The 7,500-nt window shown below is 70.8% G+C and overlaps 1 protein-coding gene across 1 annotated transcript in view; it reads right to left on the reverse strand.

The window, feature by feature from the left end:
• LOC147723054 (polypeptide N-acetylgalactosaminyltransferase 1) overlaps nt 1-7,500 on the reverse strand; it is a 436,567-nt gene that overhangs the window by 56,530 nt on the left and 372,537 nt on the right. The window lies entirely within an intron of this gene.

The following is a 7,500-nucleotide window of genomic DNA, read 5'->3' on the forward strand; positions in this document are numbered from 1 at the left end:
CCGCCGGCGCGCCTGGCCCCCTGAGAAGGGGGCCTGGCGACCGGTCCGCCCCGGGCCCGTCCCGGGGCGCCTGGCTGCGTGCCGCGCAAGGCTGTCTGTGGTGTCCCACCGGCTGCCCGCGCGCACGCGCCTCGGGCGCCCACCTCCGCGGCCGGCTCTCCGGAGAGGGCGAAGCCCGGTGCGATCCGGGGAAAGAGATGGCGTGCGCTGCCGGGCGTTGCCAGGCCCCTGCTCCGGCAGGGGCCCGGCCTCTTCCCCGGCAGTGCCCCCTTTTGACGCTCCGGCGTCATGCTTCCGACTACGACCTCAGATCAGACGTGGCGACCCGCTGAATTTAAGCATATTACTAAGCGGAGGAAAAGAAACTAACCAGGATTCCCCCAGTAACGGCGAGTGAAGAGGGAAGAGCCCAGCGCCGAATCCCCGCCCGGCGGCGGGCGCGGGAAATGTGGCGTACAGAAGACCGACTCCCCGGCGTCGCTCAGGGGGCCCAAGTCCTTCTGATCGAGGCTCACCCCGCGGACGGTGTTAGGCCGGTAGCGGCCCCCGGCGCGCCGGGATCGGGTCTTCTCGGAGTCGGGTTGCTTGGGAATGCAGCCCAAAGAGGGTGGTAAACTCCATCTAAGGCTAAATACGGGCGCGAGACGGATAGCCAACAAGTACCGTAAGGGAAAGTTGAAAAGAACTTTGAAGAGAGAGTTCAAGAGGGCGTGAAACCGTCGAGAGGTAAACGGGTGGGGTCCGTGCAGTCCGCCCGGAGGATTCAACCCGGCGGGAAGGTCGGTGGCCCGGGAGTTCCGGATCCCCTCCGCGGGACCGGGGCCCGGGCCCTACCCGGCCCCCGCAGGGCGCATTTCCTCCGCGGCGGTGCGCCGCGACCGGCTCCGGGTCGGCTGGGAAGGCTTCGGGGTGGCAGGTGGCCCTCCGCTCCGGCGGAGGGTGTTACAGCCCCCCTGGCAGCAGCTTCGCCGTGTCCGCGGGGCCGAGGGAGATTCGACCGCCTCCGCGCCCTCTCCCGGGCACCCGTCCCCGGCCGCCCCTCGGGGCGCGCCGGGTCGGTTGTCTTGGGGGACGGGGCCCCCTGCTCCCGGCGCGACTGTCGACTGGGGCGGACTGTTCTCAGTGCGCCCCGACCGCGTCGCGCCGCCAGGCGGGGAGGCCCACGCCGGGCGCCAGGGGTCTGCGGCGATGTCGGTTACCCACCCGACCCGTCTTGAAACACGGACCAAGGAGTCTAACACGTGCGCGAGTCGGAGGGCCGAGCGAAACCCTGTGGCGCAATGAAGGTGAGGGCTTCGCTGGACTGCAAGGGCGACTGGGTACGGCAGCCTCCCAGGCTCGGTAGTCCCGGGTCATCTGGTCGCCTGGCTGCGCGACCAGATGGCCCTGCAGGCAGGGGGGGCGACCAGATGGCCCTGCGGGCTGGGCGACCAGGCTAACTCCAACTTTTGTCCTCCCCCAAGGTTCTGTAAGCCCCCACTACGTGGGGGCTTAATAGTCGACAAAAATGGGCTCCCCGGGCAGGCCGTCGGGGAGAGGACGTGGCCGGGGCTTAACCCTCCTTGGGTCCGGCCTAGGGTCCGTGTGCTCGGGACGGGGCTCCCAGAGAGGCTCTCCCCAGCCTGGCTAGGGTTCGGAAGGTGGGTCCGGGGCCCGGGGAGGCTCTCCCCGGCCTGGCTAGGGTTCGGTAGCTGGGACCGGGCCCGGGGCTTGAGCTCCGTCCGGCCGGGCCTGGGGTGCGTGAGCCCCCTGTCCTGCAAGCCGTCAGAGGGCCCGGGCGCTGGGGACGGGGCTCCACAGGGGCCCGGGGAGGCTCTCCCCGGCCTGGCTAGGGTTCGGTAGCAGGGACCGGGCCCGGGGCTTGAGCTCCGTCCGGCCGGGCCTGGGGTGCGTGAGCCCCCTGTCCTGCAAGCCGTCAGAGGGCCCGGGCGCTGGGGACGGGGCTCCACAGGGGCCCGGGGAGGCTCTCCCCGGCCTGGCTAGGGTTCGGTAGCCGGGACCGGGCCCGGGGCTTGAGCTCCGTCCGGCCGGGCCTGGGGTGCGTGAGCCCCCCGTCCTGCGAGCCGTCAGAGGGTCCGGGCGCTGGGGACGGGGCTCCACGGGGGCCCGGGGAGGCTCTCCCCGGCCTGGCTAGGGTTCGGTAGCTGGGACCGGGCCCGGGGCTTGAGCTCCGTCCGGCCGAGCCTGGGGTGCGTGAGCCCCCCGTCCTGCAAGCCGTCAGAGGGTCCGGGTGCTGGGGACGGGGCTCCACCGGGGAACGGGGAGGCTCTCCCCGGCCTGGCTAGGGTAACGGAAGCTTGGACCGGGCCGACCCGGGGAGCAGGTGTGGCTGGCATCATCCACTACGCTGTCGGCGCATAGTTTTCCGCGCACCCCTAGTAGTAGTAGTTTTCCGCCCACCCCTAGGCGACCCGGTGATGCGGGAGCTCACTTCCTGCGGCCTAGCGAGTGTCTGGGTGCCTGTGATGGGGTCCATTGGGCCAAGGGAGGCTCCCCCAACCTGGCTGGGATCAGAAGCGGGGACCGGGCCAGGTGGGGGCATGGCTGGCTAAGTGCTTTCCACTGCGTAGTGAGAGTTTGCGTAGGGCTGGGCGGAGTGCCACTCCGCAAAATTTTGGAAAAAAAAATTGGAGGAAAACGGCGGCGCGTCCTGGGGGTCCGTGTGCCCTGGACAGGGGTCCCTTGTGCCTGGGCAGACTCCCTGATCTCCCCGGCCTGGTTGGAGCTTGGGAGCCCTGCAGGCCCGGAGCCCTGCAGCCCGAGCCCTGCAGTCCCCGAGCCCCCGAGCCCTGGAGCCCCGGAGCCCCAGAGCCGCGGAGCCCCGGAGCCCTGCAGCCCTGCAGCCCTGCAGCCCTGCAGCCCCGGAGTCCTGCAGTCCCAGAGCCCCGGAGCCCCCAAGCCCTGCAAGGGCAGGCTGGAGCCCTCCCGCAGAGGCTCGGGGCCGGCAGATTGGCGTCATTTCGGTCCCGGCCATCTGGTCGCGCCTCTCGCCTCGGCTATCTGGTCGCCCGCAATGCTTTCCTATGGAGCGACCAGATGGCCGGACTTCCCTGGAAGTCCCGATGAGGTGCCATTCGCCTCCCGGATCCCAGAGAGGGCTCCAGGAGGTCGGGCACGTTTGCGCCCTGGGTCCCCTCTGTCACCTCGAGTGCACGGATTACAAGAAATGGGGGTAATTTTCCTCCGGATTACTAGGGGCAGGGTACGCCCGGACACCCCTCCAAGGCTGGTGGTTCTCTGCCAGGGGGACCAGATGGGCTATGCCTGGGTAACACCTCCCAGGCATCCGGGGCTCCCTTCTCCGGGCCACAGAGGGGCAAAGTACCCGGGACGGGCTCCATGGGTCCCGGGCCCTGGAGCCCCGGAGCCCTGCTGCCCTGGAGCCCCCGAGCCCTGAAGCCCAGCAGCCCCGGAGCCCTGGAGCCCTGGAGCCCCGGAGCCCCGGAGCCCTGGAGCCCCGGAGCCCCGGAGCCCCGGAGCCCTGCAGCCCCCGAGCCGTGGAGCCCTGCAGTCCCCGAGCCCCTGCAGCCCCAGAGCCCCAGAGCCCCTGAGGCCCGGGGGCCCGGAGCCCCGAGGCCCCGAGGCCCCGGAGCCCCAGAGCCCTGCAGCTCCTGAGCCCTACAGGCCCGGGGCAGGCAGATTGGGCGTCATTTCGGTCCCGGCCATCTGGTCGCCCCTCTCGCCTCGGCCATCTGGTCGCCCGCAATGCTTTCCTATGGGGGTGACTAGATGGCCGGACTTCCCTGGAAGTCCCGATGAGGTGCCATTCGCCTCCCGGACCCTAGCAAGGGCTCCAGGAGGTCGGGCACGTTTGCGCCCTGGGTCCCCTCTGTCACCTCGAGTGCACGGATTACAAGAAATGGGGGTAATTTTCCTCCGGATTACTAGGGGCAGGGTACGCCCGGACACCCCTCCAAGGCTGGTGGTTCTCTGCCAGGGGGACCAGATGGGCTATGCCTGGGTAACACCTCCCAGGCATCCGGGGCTCCCTTCTCCGGGCCACAGAGGGGCAAAGTACCCGGGACGGGCTCCATGGGTCCCGGGCCCTGGAGCCCCGGAGCCCTGCTGCCCTGGAGCCCCCGAGCCCTGAAGCCCAGCAGCCCCGGAGCCCTGGAGCCCTGGAGCCCCGGAGCCCCGGAGCCCTGGAGCCCCGGAGCCCCGGAGCCCCCGAGCCGTGGAGCCCTGCAGTCCCCGGGCCCCTGCAGCCCCAGAGCCCCAGAGCCCCTGAGGCCCGGGGGCCCGGAGCCCCGAGGCCCCGAGGCCCGGAGCCCCAGAGCCCTGCAGCTCCTGAGCCCTACAGGCCCGGGGCAGGCAGATTGGGCGTCATTTCGGTCCCGGCCATCTGGTCGCCCCTCTCGCCTCGGCCATCTGGTCGCCCGCAATGCTTTCCTATGGGGGTGACTAGATGGCCGGACTTCCCTGGAAGTCCCGATGAGGTGCCATTCGCCTCCCGGACCCTAGCAAGGGCTCCAGGAGGTCGGGCACGTTTGCGCCCTGGGTCCCCTCTGTCACCTCGCGTGCACGGATTACAAGAAATGGGGGTAATTTTCCTCCGGATTACTAGGGGCAGGGTACGCCCGGACACCCCTCCAGGGCTGGTGGTTCTCTGCCAGGGGGACCAGATGGGCTATGCCTGGGTAACACCTCCCAGGCATCCGGGGCTCCCTTCCCCGGTCCACAGAGGGGCAAAGTACCCGGGACGGGCTCCATGGGTCTCGGGCACTGGAGCCCCGGAGCCCTGCTGCCCTGGAGCCCCTGAGGCCTGAAGCCCAGCAGCCCCGGAGCCCTGGAGCCCCGGAGCCCTGCAGACCCCGAGCCGTGGAGCCCTGCAGTCCCCGAGCCCCTGCAGCCCCAGAGCCCCTGAGGCCCGGAGCCCCGAGGCCCCGGAGCCCCAGAGCCCTGCAGCTCCTGAGCCCTACAGGCCCGGGGCAGGCAGATTGGGCGTCATTTCGGTCCCGGCCATCTGGTCGCCCCTCTCGCCTCGGCCATCTGGTCGCCCGCAATGCTTTCCTATGGGGGTGACTAGATGGCCGGACTTCCCTGGAAGTCCCGATGAGGTGCCATTCGCCTCCCGGACCCTAGCAAGGGCTCCAGGAGGTCGGGCACGTTTGCGCCCTGGGTCCCCTCTGTCACCTCGCGTGCACGGATTACAAGAAATGGGGGTAATTTTCCTCCGGATTACTAGGGGCAGGGTACGCCCGGACACCCCTCCATGGCTGGTGGTTCTCTGCCAGGGGGACCAGATGGGCTATGCCTGGGTAACACCTCCCAGGCATCCGGGGCTCCCTTCCCCGGGCCACAGAGGGGCAAAGTACCCGGGACGGGCTCCATGGGTCCCGGGCCCTGGAGCCCCGGAGCCCTGCTGCCCTGGAGCCCTGGAGCCCCTGAGGCCTGAAGCCCAGCAGCCCCGGAGCCCTGGAGCCCTGGAGCCCCGGAGCCCCGGAGCCCTGCAGACCCCGAGCCGTGGAGCCCTGCAGTCCCCGAGCCCCTGCAGCCCCAGAGCCCCGGAGGCCCGGAGCCCCGAGGCCCCGAGGCCCCGGAGCCCCAGAGCCCCAGAGCCCTGCAGCTCCTGAGCCCTACAGGCCCGGGGCAGGCAGATTGGGCGTCATTTCGGTCCCGGCCATCTGGTCGCCCCTCTCGCCTCGGCCATCTGGTCGCCCGCAATGCTTTCCTATGGCGGCGACTAGATGGCCGCACTTCCCTGGAAGTCCCGATGAGGTGCCATTCGCCTCCCGGACCCCAGCAAGGGCTCCAGGAGGTCGGGCACGTTTGCGCCCTGGGTCCCCTCTGTCACCTCGCGTGCACGGATTACAAGAAAGGAGGGTAATTTTCCTCCGGATTACTAGGGGCAAGAGTGTGCCCAGAAACCTTCCCCGGGACCGGATGGGATGTGCCCCGGGCAAAACCTCCCAGGCGTTTGTGGCTCCCTCCTCCGGCCCGCGGCGTTGGGAAGAGCCCGGGACGGGCTACATGGCTCATGTGCCCTGCAAACCCGGAGCCCTGCTGCCCAGCAGCCCTGGAGCCCAGCAGCCCCGGAGCCCCGGATCCCTGCAGCCCTGCAGCCCCGAAGCCCCGGAGCCCTGGAGCCCTGGAGCCCTGGAGCCCTGGAGCCCTGGAGCCCTGGAGCCCCGGAGCCCCGCAGCCGTGGAGCCCTGCAGTCCCCGAGCCCTGCAGTCCCGCAGCTCCTGAGCCCTACAGTCCTAGGGCAGGCAGATTGGTGTCAGTTCGGTCCCGGCCATCTGGATGCCCCTCTCGCCTCGGCCATCTGGTCGCCCGCAATGCTTTCCTATGGTGTGACCAGATGGCCGGACTTCCCTGGAAGTCCCGATGGGGTGCCATTCGCCTCCCGGACCCCAGCGAGGGCTCCAGGAGGTCGGGCATGTTTGCGCCCTGGGTCCCCTCTGTCACCTTGTGTGCTAAGATTACAAGAAATGGGGGTAATTATCCTCCGGATTGGTAGGGACAAGGTATTCTGGCACCCCCCTCGGCCTAGCGGTCCTCAGCCGGCAGCTGGACATGCCAGGATGCCGCCCCAGCCCCGGATCCGTCCCTGGGCCTGCCGCGTGGCAGGAAGCCCTGGATGGGGTCCAGGGGCCCGGCCGGGCCCCGGGTCGGGTGCCACGGCCCTGGGCCCGGTCCCCCGGCCTGCCGCACTGCCAAAGGACCAGAACGGGGTTTCCTTCGAGCCCGGGGAGCCTCCCCTCGCTCGGCTGAGTTCAGCAGCTCCGGCCGGGGCCCCTGGGGGCCCGGGGAGGGCGGCCTCCCCATCCCGGGCTCTGTCCTTGGTCCTGCTGCGTGGCAGGGTGCCCGGGACGGGGTCCGGAGGGCCCGGGGAGGCTTCCCCTGCGCCTCCGGGCTCGGGAGCCCAGGCCGGGTCCAGGGGCCCGGCGGGGCCCCCGGGTCGGGTGCTACGGCCCCGGGCCCTGTCCCTCGGCCTGCCGCACTGCCAAAGGCCTGAAACGGGGCTCCGTTGTGCCCAGGAAGCCTCCCCTTGCCGGGCTGAGTTCAGGAGCTTCGGCCGGGGCCCCTGGGGGCCCGGGGAGGGCAGCCTCCCCATCCCGGGCTCTGTCCTTGGTCCTGCTGCGTAGCAGGGTGCCCGGGACGGGGTCGGGAGCGCCCAGGGAAGCTTTCCCTGCGCCTCCGGGCCCGGGAGCCCCGGCTGGGTCCAGGGGCCCGGCCGGGCCCCGGGTTGTGTGCTACGGCCCTGGGCGCCGTCCACCGACATGCCACACTGCCAAAGCCCCGGGACGGGGCTCCGTTGTGCCCGGGAAGCCTCCCCTCGCTCGGCTGAGTTCAGCAGCTCCGGCCGGGGCCCCTGAGGGCCCGAGGAGGGCGGCCTCCCCATCCCGGGCTCTGTCCTTAGTCCTGCTGCGTGGCAGGGTGCCCGGGACGGGGTCCGAAAGGGCCCGGGATGGTGTCCCCTGCGTCTCCGTGCATCGGAGCCCAGGCTGGGTCTAGGGGCCCGTCCGGGCCCCGGGTCGGGTGCCACGGCCCTGGGCC

The sequence above is a fragment of the Lissotriton vulgaris genome, chromosome 4_1 (assembly GCF_964263255.1).
Source record: "Lissotriton vulgaris chromosome 4_1, aLisVul1.2, whole genome shotgun sequence".
Taxonomy (NCBI): Eukaryota; Metazoa; Chordata; class Amphibia; order Caudata; family Salamandridae; genus Lissotriton; species Lissotriton vulgaris.